The sequence below is a fragment of the Lissotriton helveticus genome, chromosome 6, assembly GCF_964261635.1.
Source record: "Lissotriton helveticus chromosome 6, aLisHel1.1, whole genome shotgun sequence".
NCBI lineage: Eukaryota > Metazoa > Chordata > Amphibia > Caudata > Salamandridae > Lissotriton > Lissotriton helveticus.
In genome coordinates this window covers 176,284,542-176,306,771 of record NC_136067.1, presented here as the reverse complement: position 1 = coordinate 176,306,771, position 22,230 = coordinate 176,284,542, and positions in this window count along the sequence as shown.

Below are 22,230 nucleotides of genomic sequence, written 5' to 3'. Positions count from 1 at the left end.
GAGGCTGTCACCATACACTAAAACAACAAACCCTCCTTCTCAAGGACTTCTTTCTCACCAGTATTAAACACTGTCTGCAACATCTCCCAATTGGCCCATACCTCACTTCAGGGTTTTCCTGAGGGCATGCTTACTGCTGATTGTGGGGCCCCAGTGCTAACAGGGAAGACATCACAGGACAAAACAAAGGTTCTTTCCATTCAGAATGATGCTGGTGAAGTGAACTTAGCCAAAAGCTACTTATTATGCATCACAGGCAACTAGACTAAAAGAAAACAACTTGAATGGACAATTCAGAAACAGTGTTGAGTTATTTGCTAAAGCAAGAGTAATAAAGCCCTCATGTCTCAGAAGTGAGGCCTTGGAAGAAGGTTACGTCAGTAGAATCTATCAGGCAGAGATTGTGTAACATTGCTGTAACTAAGGTTCTGCACTATGGTGTACTTTCATGCCTGAGTAGGAGGGGTGGGTGGACCAAAGTGTTCATTTTGGTGACCACCTCCTGTAGCAGTAATCGTTGCTTTAATCACATCTGCCCCACTAAATCTGAGATCTGCTGATGGTGGAAATTAACACACACCTCACAACTTGGGGCAAGAGGCTTTGGGGCTTCTTGGATAAATGGGTAGGGTAGATTGTATAAAGTTGCGAGATAAACAAATATAATATTCATCAAGCTGGTGAGCACATCACATTCGTTATGAAAGAAGATGAACGTTAAATTACCAATTGCAAACAGTTCTTCATCCCCCTCGGCCTTCAGTAATGTAATCGATTTATTAACCAGGCTTGAGCAATGCAAAATAGGCAGGACCCACACAGGTAAAACAATAGTTATGGTTAGGGAAAGAAAATATTATACTGCATAGAAATGGACTGCTCGACTTTGGTACAGAGCTCATCTGCAAAGCAGGAGCGCTATGGAGTGTACTTACAGAAGAGAAGGCCTGTTAAATGCAAAAAAAGTATATATTGGAGAGTCATAGTAGACGCCATGGTGCATGAGGACGAAGAGGGTGGCACATGGACTGGTGCGGATGTGTGCTATTAACTAAGAATTGAGAAGAACAAATCTTGTACCACCTATCACAGACAAGTAGCTGCATGTACCCGGCTGATCAGTCTAACAAGCTTCTTCTGTATCAATTATGTTTCCAATCAATCAGATGACACCAGTTTAAAAAGAGTTTGCCATTTGAACCACTACTATGCATTTTTAAAATCAACGCACCTCAAGTCCATAGGGGTAGATCTTTTTGAGTCAGCTACTTTCCTATTGACGTAGCTAGATAGTGGTACTTCTTCTGGCTATTATCAACTGAACTTTAGGGTTCAAATGAAACAGATGGACCTGTAGTATTGAACAAGAAAATGAAAGGAATTTGAAGATTTGTTATGTCTCAGTAAATTAACTAGCTGGTCTCTGAAGAACCTATAGATGACGTAAATTAACAAAATAATGATTACAGTATGTATCTTCCAGTAAAATGTGAAAGGCAGTCATTGTTGCAGAATGATCTCTCACACACATTACATTTCTAAGTCTAATTTACAAGACCCTCTCACCCAGCTACCACAACATGAATCATTTATTTGGTAATGCTCACTAGTGCGAGTAAATTACATGTTCCAAGTTTGGTGTCCATTTACCTGTGTGTCTCTCTATTCTTCATGGAAGGATACACCATATAGGCCGCTCCTGTCTTCTATCTCCTACATGTTGTCCTGGATCTATTCCAAGTACCCCTTTCTTGGGTTGTTTTGGTCCTCCTGATCCGCGGGCCCCGGTCTCACTAGTAATAGCCACCCTCATATTGGTTTCCTGAATCTTGCACTCCTGGTTATAGACCTTCCTGACCCTCATCTTCCTGGAACTACTTCTGGCCCTTCCTCATATCAGCTCTTCCTGGGCCTCCTCATCCTGTTAATGCTGATCCTCACCCTGATCCTGCTGGTCTGCTGGGTCCTTCTCCAACTAACCCTGCTGTTCTGGTTCTCCTACATTTGGCACGCCTAGTCTTCCTGGTTTGGGTCATGCTGATTTTCCCTGTCCTGATGCCTGGCTTTGTGGTACAGCTGATACTGTGTCTCCAGGTCCTCCTATTAGGTCCTCATAGTTTGTGTTCTCTTCCTGGTGTTCTGCCCACTAGATCCTTATGTTTCTATTCCTCCTTGTTTGGGTCCTTGTATGCAAAGCCCTCTTGTTCTAGTCTTTCTGGCCATTCTGGTCCTTCTAGGCTCCATATTCTAGCTTCATCTGTCCCTTCTTAATCCTCTTAACTCTCTCCCCATAACCATGATCATTCCCATCCTTCTCACCCTGCTTCTCTAATTCCTAGTGCATCAGTTTCTACTCCTGCTGGCCCCTTTGGTCCACCCGGCCTCTTGTATTCTGGTCCGCTTAGGCCTTACTCTCTTAGTCCTTCACTTCCTGGTTTGGATCATCCTGGTCTGCCTGGCCTGGTGCCTTATCCTCATAGTCCTTCTGGCACTGAAGCCAATAGTATGGGCCCTCTCGATCCTATTTCTCTTTGGTTGGGTCCTTATGAGCCTCATAATTTTGGTCCTGGTCCCTGCTGGACATCCAGGTCTTCCTGGTTCTGGCTGTACTTGCCTCTTCATCTTCCTCAACCTGGACTTGCTACCCTAAGGTCATGGTATTTCTGCTCCACGTGGTACTCTGGGCCCTGGTCATATGATCATGGTCCCCCATGCATACCTAGCCTGTTCCTGGTCCGGTTAGTGCTGATCCTTCTAAAACCACCTTGCTTTGGACCTACTGTTCTCTTTAGTACTGTCCCCCTTATTCTAATCCCCTCATCCTATTGGCCATAATTCTCATGCTCAAAATCCTCAATGTCTTACAGGATCTGGTTATGATCCTCCTGCTGTTAGTCTTTGTGCTTCCACTACATGGTCCTCCTTTCTCTGGTCCTCCTGGGCCTGGTAATCCTGTTCTTCCTCTTCTTGGCCATGTTGTTCCTAACCCTGTGGCCTGGACCTCCAGGGTGTGATCATCCCGGTCCTAATCTTCCTGGGCCTCATCCTCCCTACCCTGGTATACAAAGTCCTGATCCTCTTTGCCCTGATCTTCCTGGCCTCCTAGTCCTTTGTTTTTTGGTCCTCCTAGATCATTTTCTTCTGGTTCTGGTTGCCTGTGTCCCAAGTCTCACCTCCCTGGCACTCCAAGCCATGGTCGTGTTATACTTGATTCTCATAGTCCATGTCCTTCTCGAGATTATGAGCCCATTTGCCCTGATATTCTTGGTCCTGGTATTTAGAGTTTGGTTTCTCCTGGGCCTAGTTCACTAACCCTCCTAGCATGGGTCTTCCTATTCCTGGTCGTTTCCATTGCATTGTGCTTGTGACCTTGCCTTTGCCCATCTTGGCCCTTCTTGATTCCATCAACTTTGCCCATCTGGCTCTTCCTTAAATATCCTCTTGGCTCTGGTCACCTTGTCCTGGTTCTTTTCACCCTGAATATCCTAGGCCAGGTACTGTTAGTCATGGTTCATCTCTCTTCTCTTGTCCTGGCCCGCTTACGTTGTTCACCTGCTTTGGGTTTTCCTCTTCCTCCTGGATCTGTTTCTTATCCTCTTAGTCCTACTAGTCCTGTTGCCTTTGATTCTGGCACTTTTGATCCAGGCTCTCCTTTCCCAGGTCCTCCTGAGTCTGGCCATTTTATCCTGGGTCCTCCTGGGGTCCTCCTGGGCTCCACATTCCAGTCCCCTTGCTCTGCCTCCGTAGGCCCGGATCACCATGGCCCTCTTGCCCAGGTTCCATTACTCCTAGTAATGATACTTTTAGTTCACCTAGTTCTCCTTACTTTTGTCTTCTGGGTGTCCTTGGTACTAGTCTCATTTGTCTTCTTAGTCCCCTGTCCTACTTATTCTATTTTTTTTGGTTGCTTGAGGCCATTGTCCTCAGTTCACGATTTTTGTAGTCCTATTCAATCTGATCCTCTTTGCCCTAGTCCTCCTGCTGGTTGCCCTCACTTGTGCAATTACTTGTTCTGTCACATTAAAGATGATCGCAGCTTTTAGTAGTTCTTATGTTCCTAAACATCAGGTTCATGCTATCCTTAGTACTTCCTAGTCCTGTGCTACCTAGTACAGTCACCATTCACATGTGCTCCTGCACATAGTCTTTTGTACCAAGGGTCTCCTGTTATACAGGATACCAGTCCTTGACCTTTTCATGCCCCTCACATTACTTCTCATCCATCAGTCCTCTTGGTCCTGCTCCCCTGCTTTATCTGCTATGGTTTTCCTGTTCTTAAAACCTTTGCTCCTGATTCTTCTGGTCTATGTAGATCTAGTCTTAGATCTGCTACTATTTTGTCTGGTCCTCGTGTAGCTGGTCTTCTGGTGCTGTTCTCACTGGCCTTGGTTTCCCTAGACTTCCTAATCCCCTGGTCCTACTGCCCCATCCTGGTCTCCTGGTTTGTCTGTTAACCTTTTCTCTTGTCCATCTTAACCTTGCCCCCTATGTCATTGTCCTCCTGGTGATGGTACCCCTCAGTCTGGTCTTCCTCAACGCTCTTGCATTTGTATTCCGAGGTCCCTTGTTGATGGTCACCCTGGTTCATGAAGTCCTTGTCACCCTGGTTTAGGCTCCCAATATGTCTTATCCTCATAGACCTACTGGACCTGCTCCCAGTGGGCCTAGACCTCTTGGTTCTTTATATTCCACCTGACCATTCTAATTTAGGGTCTTGAGATCCTGCTAGCTCTGGTCCTTTCTAGTCATAATCTTCCCATGCTTGGTCCATTTGCTTATGGCCCCTTGGCCCTCCTTGATTTGATTTCTGTGGTCTTGGGCCTCCTGTCTGTGGTCCTTCTTTCCATTGGTCTCTTGGCACTGATCCTCATTAATCTGTCTAACTGTGTCTGCTACTCCTGGCCCTGGTCATCCTTGTCGCTCTGATCCTGGTCAGTGCACTCAGGCCCTTCTAGAGTTCCTTGTTGTTGTGGTCCAGTGCCTTCTATTCCTTTGGGCTCTTGCCCACTTCTAATGCTAGTCCTTTTGTTCTTTTGGGCACTTATTCACTGGTTCCAGACCCCCCCTTTCTACATCCTCCTGGCCATCCTGATTCTTCTCATACAAATTCCGGTAGCCCTAGTCCTTTTTTTCTCTGTCCTGTTCTTAATGGTATGTTATGTTATGTTAAATGTTCTTATATAGTGCACATACACCAAGTGGTTTCATGGCGTGGCTACATCTTATTATTATTATTATTGAAGCTTATAGAGCACACGGATACCTCCAACGAAAGTGTCCCGGCTATAGCAGCGCATCCATCCTGAGGGGAAAAAGACTGGGTTGAACGTTGGCTCTAGGGCAGGCTGAATAGCCATGTTTTAATGCTTACCTAAACACTGTTTCCGTGTTAATTTTCCTCAGGTGGTCAGGCATGGAATTCCATAAGGTAGCGGTTTTCACAGAGAAAGCACAGCCATCAATCCTAGCCTTTGCAAAACGGGGAGTCACTAGAAGATTCTGACCATTAGATCTGAGTGCTCTGGATTGGCTATATTTCTGAAGTTTCCACTTCAGGTTTGAGGACCAGTACCTCTAACTGCTCTATGTGCCAAGACCAGAGCTTTGAACTCCACTTTTCTCTTTACCGGGAGGCAGAGTGGACTGCGCAAGTGGGGGTAATATGATGTCGTAGTGGCACATTCCTAATTAACCTGGCTGTCGTGTTTTGAATAAGCTGTAGTCTCCCGATCAAATACTCCGGAAGACCAAGGTAGAGGCTGCTGGCATAGTCAAGTTGAGAGGTGACTAATGCATGCACTTCTGACTTCCTGCAAACCATGGCCAGGAAGTGAAGGAATCTCTGCAGAGCCTTCAGTTTCCAGAAACACAGTGATGAGACATGAGCAATTTGCGCCTTGCCAGTGAGTTGAGAGTCAATCTTGAACCCTAGGTTCCTGGCAGAGGGAACTGGTAGCAGAGGCGGATTTAACTTAGTCGGCCACCACAGCGCAGATTGGGGCGGAGTAGGTTGATTACAAAATAAGACCTCCGTCTTATTGATGTTTAATTTTAGGCAGCTGTCCATCATCCATGATAAGATGTTTAAAAGATACTGTCTAAAATTGGCAAAAGCTGTCTTATTGTGTTCTCTAAAAGAGAACACCAGTTGTGTGTCGTCGGCATACGAGACAACTTGCAACCCACATTGCTCGACAGTTGCCGTGAGGGGAGTCAGATAAATATTAAAAAGTGTGGGGCTCAGAGCTAAGCCCTCTGGAACACCACACATCAGGGGGCTGAAACTAGAGACATGGGGATGAAGAATCACTTGTTGAGAGCGATCCTCAAGAAATGAACGGAACCATGCCAAAACAGATCCCGTCACTCCTAAATGATGGAGTTAATTGAGGAGAATCCTACGTGACACTGTGTCAAAGGCTGCGGACAAATCCAACAGCACCAAAATTGCACAGCTTCCCTGATCTAAGGTTTCACGGATCAATTCGGCCACTTCAAGCAGAGCTATAATCCGACCTAAATCCTCACTGAGAATAGTGAAGATGGTTGTTCAATTCCAGGAAGATTGAAAGTTGTCTCTGGACTTCTTTTTCCCGAATTTTGTCTGGGCTGAGAGTAGAGATATGGGCCTACAATTCTTTAGCTCTGCTGGGTCAGGATAGGCTGGACATAAGCTTTTTTCCAGCTAGTTGGATAAACCTCAGTCTCTAGTGAGGAGTTCCAGATAGGGTTCAATGTGGAGTTGATCCAGGGGGCTAATAACTTAAAGAATCTGGCTGGGCATGGGTCCAATGGAGAGCCTGATTTTATTTTATTTTATTCCCCCAGTGACGCTTCTATCCCAAAAAGGCTGAAAGCCGACCATGTATCAAGTGGGGAATGAGTTGCCATATCAGATAATCCCAATGATGAAAAGGAGGAATAGATGGTTAAAATGTTATTCTGGAAGAAAGTAGCTAGATCTTCACAGAGAGCCAAAGATGGGGGAATAGTGCTGTTCAGGGCTTGTGGTTTCATAAACCTTGGACAATCTTAAAAACTTCTTTTGCGGAATTGTCTGAGGACTTGATCTGCTTTGCAAAGTATTCCCTGATGAGCTTACGCTTTAGGCTATGAAATTTCCTCAGTGCTGCTTCATAATCGCATTTGGCTGAAGGTTCATAATTTTTTAGCCAGACATGCTCCAGCCTCTTACATAGGCTTTACTCCGCACGAAGCTCCATGGTGAACCAGGGAGCCAAAGGTTTATCCCTGGCTAATTTCATAGTCTTAATGGGGCTATTTTATCAAGTGCTGAGTTAACCCATTCCTTGAAGACAGAGGCATCATGGCACAGGTCACCTGTGAGCTTAGGGGGGGTATTATGTAGCTGACAACCCATTGATTCAGGTGAAATCGTCCTCCAGTTTCTCTTGTCCTCAGTACTTGATCTAATGTGGGTATTACAGGCAGCCGAAGTTAGCTTAAAAAGGACCAACCAATGGTCTGACCAAGTCACCAGTGAGGGATCCTCTACCTGCAGAGTGTGATCATTTGTGAAAAGTAGATCAAGAGTATGGCCAAGAGTATACCCATATGCGTGGGTAGTAGTACCTTTTGAGACAGGTGTAACCCTTTAAGGGTATCTCCCAATTGAACCTCTAAGGGGCAGGTCACATTGTCCATATTGTGGTATATAAATAAATAATACCGGATCTAGGTTTTACTGGACATAGCAATAACAGATAGCTCAATAAATAAGAGTCAAGATTCGAGGTAGTAGGAGTTTGCAGGTTTAATACAGCATAAAGGACAGGAACAGGACAACCTGCACGGGAACAGGATGGCAGCGCTGCCGGGGGCAGGATCAGAATCGGCGTAACATTTAATAACAGTACACAAGTATATATATTAAAACAGTTGCATTACAATACATACGATAGGCGGAGCAGTGGGTGTGGTCAATAGCAGTCGCGAAAGATAAGGGTGAAAATGGGTGTAACAGGGGCGTATACATAGACATGTGATGCAAACGTAACAGAATATGTCATAAATGGGGCAGAAACATGGAGGGGGCTACCTAAGGAGCCGGGACCTCTAACCTAATGGTGCGCGCAAACTGACAATGACGTGTTACTAGGAGAAGCTGGGGGCTATGAACTCTGTGCTAGGAGCAGAGACTGAAGTCTGGAGAGTCAGGGCGACATGTACCTAAACAGTATCTAGTATCTAATGTTTGGAGAACATGTTGATAGAATCCAAAAGTTATCGGGGTAAAGGCTAACGGACTCTAAGACTGGAGCATGCATTACTCTACATGTAGTGCGTGATGAAGAATATGAAATGACCATTAAATGCAGTATTTCTCTTACATGGAGACGTAAAGGCTAGACAATGACGGAAACTATTGATGCGATTCAGTAGCTTAGGAATGCAGAGAAGGAGGGCTGGACTGATAACTAGAATCATAACATACTCTTGGCAGACTCAGAGGCAGAGCCAGGCTGAGCCGGGCACTGTGAGGCAGGAAGTAAGTGAAGGGTCGAGGATACAGGTGGGGGCTGTATCGCTCCTCAGCGAGGACTCAGAAGACAGGAGCTGAATCTGGTGTCCGGGCCCTTTTGAGGCCTAGAAACGGGGACTTTTCAATGAAATAACGTGCACACTGAGAAACGTGGCAACGTAACTTTACATAGGCCTAATACTCGTAGCTTTCACGAGAACTGGAAACTGGCATACTAGTAATGGACACAACTGTAATTGCGTCTTTAATCAAACATGGGGGATACATATGCATATTTAATCATGCACACATAACATAAGATGGAGGACACGTAGGGACACAGAACATGGCAAAATTTACTTTTCCACATTCCCTCCTTGTCACTACGTTTCCATCAGGAAACATCAATATTCATGATACCATCTATCATTTCATACAGTATCATTTGCTCGTCTCGAATTTTCTTGGAACGGGATTTAGGACGGGACTTAGGACTAGGAATACAAGAGGTAGCACAAATGCCGCAAATCGCAGGGCCACATTGTATACAGAGGCAGCAACTGAATATGATCGCTACTGCAATACCCAGAAATGACAATACTTTCCATCCCCAGGCGGAAATTATATTCCAGAACCAACCGGACCATGTCCAGGTGCCTGGATCTTGGTGTAACATATGGGCAATATTATGGAGTCTGGTAATAGCTGAATAAACAGACGGTGCGTTATTAGGAATGAAAATGCAGCAACTAGATCCGATGACTCTACAGGCCCCGCCCCTATCGGCCAGTATGACGTCAAGGACGAGACGATTCTGGAGCACGACAATTCTCATAAAGGATTGCTCTTCGGTTAAGTTACCTAGAGCAGAAGTAGTCTCAATCACTACTGCTTCAAGTGTTCTGGTTAATCTACGTATCAGTTTACTATTCACGACAGTACCTAAGTAGGGGAAGACACCTTTATTGATATCTATGTATTGTTCTAGAGCAGTTTCAGTATAATCGACAATCGGGAGGTTTCTCTTGTGTCTAGTATGTACTAGATGGGAATTCCTATGATAGTCAGGTGGGGCTAGGAAAACTGGTGGCAGTAGGAAGGCAATGTAACATGTTCCCTCCCAATCGAGGGGCAGACGAACATATGCGGTCTGACCACAAACAAAATAAGAATGACGTGAAGCTTTGAAAATAGATTTCCTACTGTCACTATACTTGATAATAGTAGTACAATCACTATGGCCTACATGTACGGAACCATTATTTCGGACACATAATTCACCTTTGACTGGTAGTACTGAAATAGCAGGTAAGTCTGGAGTAGAATCAGACTGAACATTCAGGACCATGAAATTCGAAGAATAATTACCTAAATTATAAACTTCATTTTCTAGATCTAACCCTGTTCTGTGGGGAAGACCTTGCTTGTCTGGGAAACATGTGCTGTTCAGAGAGGACATATCTGTTGAGGATGACGTTAACGTGGACCATGCTCCACACGAACCATTATGTGAAAATGGATAAGGAAAGAGTGGCAGAACTCCCTTCGGTGTCTGGAAAGGGGGGAGTCGACCACACACCCAACAATTTGTGGCATTGCTGTTCTGGTGTGAATAATGTAACATGCGGATAAAGGAGTTATTACGCATAGCAAGACGATAAGAAAGTTCATGAGGAGGCAGATCACTAAACGTGTGCTCTATTGTAACATTAACAGACTTATTTACATGAGAAACTGGAAAATACAAATAAAATGCATAACTGGTGCAGGAAATCATAATGCTAAAATATAGCAGAAAACATAAAATAATAGTGCAACTTCTAGAGTTCTCACTAACTCTCTCTCTGTGGGGGTCTATTATATACATGTCAGAAACCGGTCTAACCGTTTCACCTAGGGGAGGACTTAGACAATCAAACTGGCTGACTTATTTTACTAGACCTTAGTTTAAGCTTATACTCCTGTTGCGGAGTTTTCTCTAACAGGGAAGGGTTCGTAGCAATGTCTTTTGCGGGACAGTCCTTAAGAATAGTACTTTGGCAGTCTTTAAGATCCTCGGAAATGTTCTTTGAAACAGGCTTTAGTCCAAAAAATCTTTTCACATGTGACAAGTGGACCCAGCCCTTCCTGCCTTCCAGCTTGACGGCAGTACGGGTGGCCAGGAGGACCTGTCGGGGTTCCTTCCAGCGAGGCTCCAGCGGACTTGAACGATCAAAATTCCGGACAAGAACCATGGATCCGGGAACGATTTCATGCGGTGCCACCTCGGTATTGTCTGGAAAGGCGGCAGCAACCTGTGAACGACAAGAGTTGAGGGCAGACATCAAGGAAGCTAGGTAATCTGTCAGCATATTACTTGAAACATCGGTAATACTTCGAGGTCTAGGTGTACCCCACATGTTAGGGGGGCGGCCGAATACGACCTCGTACGGGGACAGACCTGATCTGGAATGTGCGACCATGCGCATATAAAACAAGGCGACTGGCAGAGCTACTAGCCAGTCCACACCTTTCTCTTTACATACTTTTGCAATTCGGATTTTCAGGGTCTGATTATGTCTCTCTACGAGACCGGCTGCTTCTGGATGGCGTACACAATGGAACTTCCACTGGTACCCTAACAACAGGGAAACATGTTTCATCAACTCGGATGAAAATGGCTGGCCGTTGTCAGAATATACGACTCTAGGGAGTCCGTAGCGGGGGAAGAATTCACGAACCAACTGCTTGGCAGTGGTCGCGGCTGTGTAATCTGGAACTGGATATGCTTCTGTCCACCTGGACAAAGCGCATACAACTACAAGGACATACTTGAAACCTCGACATCGCTCCATCTGAATATAATCCATCTGGAGGACTTCAAAAGGGTGGTCAGGGGGCTGGAATCCACCTTGTTCCACCGGGACACTTTTACCTGGATTAAACTGGCAACATATCATACAGGTACGGACTTTCTGTTTGGCTGCAGCTCGTAAATGCTTGTTGAACCAAATGTTCTGGATACTATCTAACATAGCTTTTTCTCCTAAATGTGCTGGACTATGTGCGGTATTGATAATGACTTGAACCATAGAGTCGGGGAGAAACCATGTGGCTTTACCCTTCGTTACCCATCCCTGATCTGTCTGGACCCCTCCTTGTTCGGACCATTTCTTGATTTCATCGGGAGTAGCATGTAACTGGATATCTATGACATCTTGAGTAGGGTCCTTAACTGTCATACAAGTAGTCGGATCTGGAGTATGTGTCTGTGTCGGATTAACTGGAATGTCTGGAGTCTGTGCTGTAAGCTTGGCTGTGCGATCTGCTAGATCATTACCTTGAGAAATAATGTCAGTAACTTTCGTTTGTGCCTTGCACTTCATGATAGCAATAGATGTCGGTAAGTGTATGGCATCTAACAGAGCCTGAATAAGGAGACCATGCTGAATCTTGGTTCCATGAGAAGTCATGAAACCTCTCTCCTGCCAGAGCACTCCGAAGTCGTGTACAACTCCGAATGCGTAGCGTGAATCTGTGTAAACATTAACTTTCAGGTTCTTAGCGTGTATGCAGGCTTGTGTCAGAGCAACTAGCTCTGCTGCTTGAGCAGACAGGGTGTCAATACGGTGCGTTTCTATAACTTCAGTGTCAGTAGTCACTGCATACGCGGCTACTAGTTCTCCTGTACTTGTTCTCATACATGAACCATCCACATAAAGTGTCAGGTCGGGATCTGGTAATGGAATATCTGTCAGATCTTGTCTTGGCTTAGTCATAATGTTAACTACATCCACACAGTCGTGTGTGGCAGGATTTGAATTAACTGACGGTAACAGTGTTGCAGGATTTAGAACGTTGCAGCGTCTGATTTCTATGTGTGGCTGGAACAGTGTCAATTCATAACCTGTTAAACGTGCAATTGTCAAGTGCTGAGTCTGTGTTCGGTTTAAAAGAACTTCCACGGAGTGTGGAACTTGTACTGTCAAGGAATGTCCTAATACTATGGAATCACTTTGTCTGATAGCTAGTGCTGTGGCTGCAACTGACTTGAGGCACGCAGGCAGAGCCTGGGCTACAGGATCTAGTGTGCTCGAAAAATAAGCACAGGGCTTGTATTGTCCTGCTTGATCTTGTGTGAGAACAGATAATGCTGTACCTTCACGTTCAGTGACGAAAAGTGTAAAAGGCTTACTGTAGTTCGGTGTTGCTAGAACTGGAGCTTGGCATAGAGCTTTCTTTAACTCATTAAAACTAAGTGTATGTTCAGATGTCCAAGGGAGGACAGTCGATACGGCTGCCTCCTGTGTCGTTAACTGTATCAGTGGTTTAGCTAGAAATGCATACTGAGGAATCCATTGTCTGCAGTAAGAAGTGAGGCCGATAAAAGCACGTACCTCCTTCTGGGTCTTGGGCTGAGGAAGACTCGCTATTAACTGGATACGGTCAGGTGTCAACTGCCTACCCCTCTTGGACAGTAAGTGGCCTAAGTAGATCACTTGCTGGACACAGAATTGAAGCTTAGAAGAGGACACCTTGTGCCCCATCTCGGCAAGGAAATACAAGACTGTAAGGGATGCTCGCTCGCAAGCACGTTCAGAACGGGCTGTGATCAGTAGATCATCGACATACTGGAGCAGGGCAGTGTCAGTTGGCATGTGAATGTTGTCTAGTTGTCTCTTAAGTGCTTGACTGTAAATACTAGGACTTTCTGTGAAACCTTGAGGAGCTCGTGTGAACATATAGCTCCTTCCATTTAAACAAAATCCGAAAAGAAACTGGCTGTCTGCATGAATGGGGACACTGAAAAACGCGTTCTTGAGGTCTATGACTGTAAAAAATGAGGCTTCAGAATCAATGGCTGTCAATAGGGAAGAGATATCTGGGACAACTGGGTACTGGGGAATAATACATTTGTTGAGTTCTCGAAGGTCAATCACTAATCGATATACTGGGGGTGCATTTGGATCAGTACGTTTCATGACTGGAATGATCGGAGAATTACATACATTGGAGTCAGTTTCTACAACTACTCCTTGAGCGATGAGCTCGTCAATAATTTTGGATAAGGCGGCTACAGCCTCAGGTGGCAGTCTGTACTGTCTGATTCGTGGTAACACTACACCTGGCTTGAGAGTCACACGATGGGGTGTGATTTGCATATAACCTACATCAGTTGGACCTTGCGCCCATAGATGCTGCGGAACATTAGACAATCTCGGATCAAAATCTCGTAATACATAGTGACCCTTGAAGTCACGTAGGAACAATCGTATTCCCTCTGGGGAGCAGCAAATAACTGCACCTAAGTCTTTCAGTGTTTTAATACCTAACAGATTTTCTGGACATGACTTAGTAAGTAGTAGATCAGTAGTGCGGGACAATGGACCTACTTCTAGAGTAACTGGCTTAGATATCTCGTTTACAATAGGCTTTCCTGAAAATCCAAGGGAAACATTTCTAGAGCCTGAGAGCGGAGCCCCTGGAACTTCGGCGTGACTGATGGTCGTCCTACTTGCCCCTGTATCAATCAAAAACTTTCTGTCTTTCCCTAATACTTGACTGTGAACATAGGGACCCTCTTGATCTACAGGTATCTCGATGAGAGGCAAGCCTACCTCCCTCTCTAGGCTGTTTCATGAATATGGCTGATACTCTGGATACTCGGACTGCGCATACTGGTACATCTGCTGTGTAACATGCTGTGTTGCAGCAATAGGCTGCGGTGCTGGAACTGTCTGTTGTGCATTCTGTGGCTGAGAAGTCTGTGAAACTTGTTCTTGTCTAGGCGGACGTGGTCTTTCTTTAGTCTTACCAGTAGCTATATTGTGTTTCAGAACTGCACACTCGTTTATGAAATGACCTGGCTGTTTACAATAATTGCATGTCCCTTTAACGGGAGCTGTAGGATGACTGGCTTGATTCGGACCCCTCTTCTGACTGTCTTGAGGAACAGATTGTGCAACTAGTACTTTCATTTTCGTGTCTTTCATACGTTTCCTTTCGTGTTCTTGCTCTTCTCTGATTCTATTCTGGTGGTATTGGAGCATCTGTAACATCTGGGACGGGGTATTAGCTTGCCAGGTACTTTCGACTTTCAAAACTCGGTTCTTAACTTGTGGGCTTGAATTCTCGACTAATTTAGTAACAAAAAGATGAGGGTATGACTCGCTACTTGTCTTGAGGCCACTGTTGATACTAAAACATTTCTCGAATCTAGAATAAAAATCACTAGTGTCTTCGTCTTGTTTCTGTTTACAGGCTGAGATTGCATCCCAGTCTTCCTTTTTAGTGGCTAATAATCTTGGCAAAACTTGTATTAACAGTTCTGGTAATTCTTTACATTTCTCTCCTAGACCGGTACCTGGTACTCGTATCTTGTCTTCGGCTTCGAGAACTGCCCAATCGATCTTTTTCTCTCCCACCTCCCAATCTTTTTCCTTGAGTTTTTCGTATACCCCTGCGGGCAACAGGACTTTTAACATTTTAATTATATCTGGATACGTGTATTCTCCCATACGGAGCATGTCTTTTAATTCTCGGTGGAACCCTGCTGGATCTTTGTCATGACAGGGAATTAATTTTTTCATCTCTAAGAGTTCCATCTTTGTAATCGGAGTGTAAACAAACACTCGTTGCATTTCACCATCTGTTGTCCTGACTGGGTGTACTTCTCGTAACGGATTCTGTCTATCTATGTAAAAGGGTTTACTTTCTGGGGGTGAGACATGAACAAAATGCGGGTTCAGAAACGTTCTATATTTGTGGCGCTGTTCTAGAATGACACTAATTAAATCGGTACCTAAACCTTTCCATCTATACTGGAGTAACTCGTTCAGGACATCGTGTAACGGACCTGGATCAGAATGTTGACCCTCATACAGAGTAATGAGGTGCTGGATCATATACATACCCACCAGTCGTTGCTCGGCTGGGGGCAATTTCAGAAACATTTGTGCCACTATTTCGTCTGGAAAAGTGGTAGAATCAGTAATCCATCGGACCGCTGATCGGACTAGTTCTTGTTCATGCATAGTACTTAACTCACTATAACCGATTCGTGATTTCAGAATGTGATCGGTAGCTTGAAATACTTGTTCTAGAGAACCTTGTTCTGGTGCTGGATGATGTAAAACTGACTTGTGTTCTAGGCGCAAATGGCGATCTGGAAATCTAGATTTTCCTACATACGCTATTCTAGTGGGATTCTCGTCGTCTACCTCTTCGGTAGAGTCATTTTCTTTCTCGCTTACTTGTGCTGCTTTACGTTGTTCGTGTAACTTTAGTATTTCCTTACGAATTTTCTTGTACATACTCTCTATACTACTGATAGTCTTGTGTTTACCCTCGGCTATATTATCACTCCACCTTGTCAGGATTTTCATTTCGGCCGGATCTTTAGTCGGGTAATCTTGTTCTCTTATTAGACAATTAATCAGAAACTTTAATATCATGAGCTGGATCTCAGCTTTCCTTTGAGACATGGCTTCGCCAATACTTTCTGGATCATCCCCTGTACGGATGAAACGATATATTCTGTCTAGATCTCCTTTCATATCTGGTAGGGTGTCTAAATACCCGGTCACCCGTCTTACACGGATGGAATATATTACTGTACTATCATCACCTGCAACTGGATCATAGCGGCATTCAGTAAGAGCTCGTCGGATGTCTGCAACGGACTTATATTTGGGCGTACGCTGTAACGCACATTCATGTAACTCGGCCAACGTTCTACGTTGGTGTGGCGGCGGGGTACCAGGAGGACCTCCTCCTGCGGCCCCTAAACTGGAATCATCGACTGATACTCTTCGTGCTGGCAGAGTGGGAAATTGTAATGTAGGCTGGACCGGGGGTACCGTAGCGGGTACTCCGGTGACTGGAGGAGCAGGATTTACATTATTTACAGGAGCTGGCGGAACAGGATTTGCATATTCTGGGACTGTGTCGTCCAAATAGGACGAAATAAAAATATCAGCTGCGGTCGGTTTGTGACGTAGCTTGGTCGGAACTAATGGTGGCGGGAAATTACTGGATGCCTCCGGGGTCGCTTTCGGCAAGCCCTCGGCAAGAAGAGGATACATACCCTTAATGAGGGCATGCCTCTGTCTGTCTGACTGTTCGGTTTTAACTCGTTCACCTATCTCGATTAGTTCCCTTTCTTGGGCTCGTTGTAAGGATTCTCTACTTAATTCTGACTTTCTGATTTCTTTTTCAGTTCTTTTATGAGATTCTTTGCGCCATAACTCGATGGCATCTTTCTGTGACTGTCTGGCTTTCTTTTTCCATAATGCTTCTTCTACTCTCATGATGCACTCGGCATCCCACGTACCTGATACGGGCCATCTATACTTTTCCTCTAACTCTTTGGTATACTCTACCCATAAATCTAGATATAATATGGCACTTATGCCATGCTTTTGATACATAAAATGACCTGGACTGTCCCTAGGCGGGACAGGAACTGCTGCTTCTAGCAGACCTTTTCTGGTTTTTAACTGACGTAATTTCGAGAATAAAGGCATGACTGAACTGTAATCTAGACACAATACAATACACAACGAACACGATAACTACACCACTTTCATACCACGACATTAAAAATACATGAAGAACATTTAAAATAACAGTTCGAATAGAATACTACCTGGAATACTCAGAATACATGAATTTTCTCGAGAACAGAACTGACTAGAACAGAAACTAGATGCACTGCTGAAACAGTACGAAACTTACCGGTCTCATAAAGAGACACGTCAGGACCCGCATCCACCGAAGTGGACACTTCGTTTGTGGGTCTGTGTACCACCAACCCACGGACCAGAGTCAATTAGATTGACCCTGTCTAGATACTACCCCAGCAATGGTACTCACCGGGCAGCAAGAACGGAAGGCCTCGGACTGGACTGGACTGCTTCGACGCCGAACGGACGAACTTCGGACTTCTGTTACGGGTGGGCCTCCGGATACCTCGGACCTTGGACTCTCGGCTTGGGCTCTGGTCGGGACTCGCCGCGTTCCTCCACCGCCTCGTCTGGATGCTGGACCGCCACCTCCGTCTCCTCCGTGGGCCTGAGGGATACTTGAAGCAGAAATATCTGCACGTGCACGGTATGGTTCCGTCACGGCTGCAGAGGGTCAGGGGGCCGGCGTGGCTTCACCGGCGCGTGGGGAAAGGGCAAGTCCCTATTCGGGCGCCATTATGTGGTATATAAATAAATAATACCGGATCTAGGTTTTACTGGACATAGCAATAACAGATAGCTCAATAAATAAGAGTCAAGATTCGAGGTAGTAGGAGTTTGCAGGTTTAATACAGCATAAAGGACAGGAACAGGACAACCTGCACGGGAACAGGATGGCAGCGCTGCCGGGGGCAGGATCAGAATCGGCGTAACATTTAATAACAGTACACAAGTATATATATTAAAACAGTTGCATTACAATACATACGATAGGCGGAGCAGTGGGTGTGGTCAATAGCAGTCGCGAAAGATAAGGGTGAAAATGGGTGTAACAGGGGCGTATACATAGACATGTGATGCAAACGTAACAGAATATGTCATAAATGGGGCGGAAACATGGAGGGGGCTACCTAAGGAGCCGGGACCTCTAACCTAATGGTGCGCGCAAACTGACAATGACGTGTTACTAGGAGAAGCTGGGGGCTATGAACTCTGTGCTAGGAGCAGAGACTGAAGTCTGGAGAGTCAGGGCGACATGTACCTAAACAGTATCTAGTATCTAATGTTTGGAGAACATGTTGATAGAATCCAAAAGTTATCGGGGTAAAGGCTAACGGACTCTAAGACTGGAGCATGCATTACTCTACATGTAGTGCGTGATGAAGAATATGAAATGACCATTAAATGCAGTATTTCTCTTACATGGAGACGTAAAGGCTAGACAATGACGGAAACTATTGATGCGATTCAGTAGCTTAGGAATGCAGAGAAGGAGGGCTGGACTGATAACTAGAATCATAACATACTCTTGGCAGACTCAGAGGCATAGCCAGGCTGAGCCGGGCACTGTGAGGCAGGAAGTAAGTGAAGGGTCGAGGATACAGGTGGGGGCTGTATCGCTCCTCAGCGAGGACTCAGAAGACAGGAGCTGAATCTGGTGTCCGGGCCGTTTTGAGGCCTAGAAACGGGGACTTTTCAATGAAATAACGTGCACACTGAGAAACGTGGCAACGTAACTTTACATAGGCCTAATACTCGTAGCTTTCACGAGAACTGGAAACTGGCATACTAGTAATGGACACAACTGTAATTGCGTCTTTAATCAAACATGGGGGATACATATGCATATTTAATCATGCACACATAACATAAGATGGAGGACACGTAGGGACACAGAACATGGCAAAATTTACTTTTCCACAATATGGACGTTAAAATCATGAGAACAGTGAAGTTAGTATGCCTCAGTGAGAGATTGGGTAGTCAAAGCATTAGGAGGTCTATGGACCAAGAGTCCTGCCATAGTGGAGATCGTGGAGAATTTAATACAGAAAGACATGGCCTCAATAAGCCCAATGTCTTCAATTTTCTTGCGTGAGATCTCCCAGCCTTCCCTCATAATTACAGCCAAGCGGCACCCAAGTTTATTGCCAGTCCTATCAGCTTTGGTTTGTAGTGTAGTTCCTATTATCCCAATAGGCTCTGCGCATTGGAATAATATCTTCAATAGTATAGACGTAGGACAGAGGTTAACTAGGTCTTCTACTGACGATATTAGACTTAAGTTTTGTGTGCCAGCTAGCTCAGAGTTCACTAGAAACTTTCTCGAATAGGCGAGGAGGAGTTTAACCTCCCTGGTTAGACAAGAAGGGATTTAGTTTCTGACAACCATAGAACATGACAACTTTGCTCTCCCTGATCAAGAGTATATCTCTAGAGTCGTGTGAAAACAAAAGACAGCTATTTTACTCAGTCAATACGTGCATACTTAGTTTCACCAGATTGTAGAGAATAGAAGAGACGGGCGTTTTCAATAAAAGGTGTTATTTATTGATCAGTCTATTTTCTCATACAAGAGAAATGAATCGCTACAATTGTAATACTGATGGTTAAGTAAAATGCATACAGTAAAAGCAGGATTATAAAATAATACTGTAAAAGCATTGATATGGCTTCTTAGCCATATGTTACTTTAAAATGGATAAAAGATATACATACATATATACATTGACTAATCGTACTCCACTGGTGCTTCTAACTACGCCTACCCCGGTGTACCTGACCTAAGCCTAATACATGGGAGGGAGTAAGTAAGTAGCAGTTTAAGTTAAGTTTGTTTTGCCAAGAGGCTGACTCAAGAATTCTCTGTAAGGGGTTAGTCAGTTCAGTACCTGGGATTTAGAAGGCAGGAGGGCTGGTATCTCTTTCTCAGGACTCGGTATCCCAGTTACCCGCGAGGGCAAGCTGGAAACGCTGGAGGCTGGATTCCTTGGCGAGAGGAAAGGCAGCGTTTTTCCTCAGCGCGTCAAAAAGGGAGGGGCAGCGTCCGTGCGCTCTCGCATCAGCTGGGCTCTCCGGCAAGTAGTCGCTGCTCCAAGCTCATCACCACCGTGTGTTTACTTAGGGCAGTGTCGGTATATTTATACCTGAGAGGTGCCGGGTTTGACGTAAGGATGGACATAAGACGTCAATAAGGATGTCATTAAGAACTGGTCGTTCTTACATTCTTTACAGGAGTTCTCGAACGAAATCAAAACAATAGCAGCGGGGATTTCCCAGGTTTGCTGGAGGCTTGGTTTGTTTAGAGAACTCGGTGTGCTTTCTAGGGGGCTGCAGGAATAGTGCTTGCTTAATGTGACAGCATGCGCTATGACTAATTTATGAAACTGGTTTCTGCGCCGTTGTATGGATATTAGTGATTTATAACCGGACAAGGGTCAGAAATTGGAGTATCGATACAGGTCCCTAGATAAACACACTACACCCACTCCACGAATTCATGTCCATATTTACTAACCTAATCAATAGTAAACATAACTAATAGTGCATGTGTATACCGAACCACCCCAAAATAAATTTTTTGCATTTGAAAATAGGCATATTCGAAATACACGAAAATGAGTATAGGTACTGTATGCATTCAAGCAGTGTAATCATTCAAAAAGGGATGCACAATTTATCTCAGCATGAATGATTTGCGAAAATAACACATGAAATGGCTCTTAATACAGAAGAAAAAAGTGCGAGACCACTCCATCACATATAAACACAATTACTTGTAAATACGCTAGAGGCTGAGGTAATGTATTGTCTCTAGAGTTCATAAAAATAGAAGCTCTGTTCTCTAAGAATAGTTCTACTTTAAGCAGAAGATAAGTGCCAAAAAGTAAATATTTTGGATTTGGGAAAAAAGTTTTCGTTTTCAGGGGAAGAAGGAAAAAATTGTCAGTAGCTTTGTTTTTAAAACCGAAGGCCAAATTCAAAGTTCAGGGAACGCTGTGTGCACGTTTGCTTATAGTCACTCTCTCTGTTCTGGTGAAAACATCATTTCAGACAGATTTTCAAAAAAACAGTTTACTGCCTCAGGTGAAAGTTCGACCAAGTTGGAAAATGTCGCTACCATGCAGTCGTGCGCATGTTCGCTTTCAGTGATGTTTTGATCAGCATTGCTTACAGAAGGCCGTACCTGGTTGATGCTGCTTTCATCCTGTACTTCACTACCCTTCAATCGTAGTGGTGAAGTCTCCACGAATGCCGTCATCAGGATAGGTAGCCGCTGGGGACAGCACAATGCATGAGCCTTTACTGGACCCAACAAAGTATCTGCATCCAATGGTACTTCTGATTGTAGTGTAAGACATGTGTCCAACACACATTCCTCGCCGCATAGCATGCATCTCAATACAGGTAAGACACAATTCTGCCATATGGGTCTGAACGAAAGAAACCAGGTCATATTCAGATCTCTTAGCCGGGCTAATCCAAGGACTTTAGTTATGCGGTCCCGATAGCGTATAGCTAGGATTGTTTCTTCCATTGTTGCTGGAGTCTTGTCTGTGACATTGCTTGCCATAACGAAGCAGGAGTAGCAAAAATAAGATGCCTGCTACGAGTCCCAACAGGAGTGGAAGTCCGCCAAAGACAGAATGGACGAAATCGGGAAATATTCCCAGGATTGCTTTGAATGGAGTTAACAGTCCCGAAAAAACGGTCTTAAATACACTCGCGATACCATTCGTATCAGAAATATTTAAGATTTCGCTTAGTATTTCTGCAAAGTGTAGGGGGCAATTTGTTGATAACAATGCATGTATCTCTCCCGTTGTCCTTGCAAATTGGAGATCATACGTTTCTTTTGATGACGTCAAGTGAACTGGCGTCTGTAGGAGCACAGTCTTCATTCTGCTTAAAGTATCAATTCGAATAGAAGAGATTTTCAAACTGGGCCAAATTTTTCCCTCCCTGTCTGGAGTGTCATTCGGAAACAATACTCGCTCACAGCAAGTGACCATGGAGCTCACGCTTACTAGATAAGGTTTTCCTGGCAGTAAGCCACAACATCTGTGATCTACAATTAGGATGTAACTCCCGTTAGAAAGTTTTCTAAAGAATGGTTCTATGTTTTTTGCAGGTGTGCCGAGCTGGTGAAGGAAAGGTTATTTGAAGTCCCTTCACAGGCCCCATGTAAACTTATACCCTGACATAGAAGTATACCACTTAGTGATTTTTCACAATTATTACCACTAAGAAATACACTCTGTCCTGTATTACTATAACATGTGTGTGTATAAGGTAAATCCCATG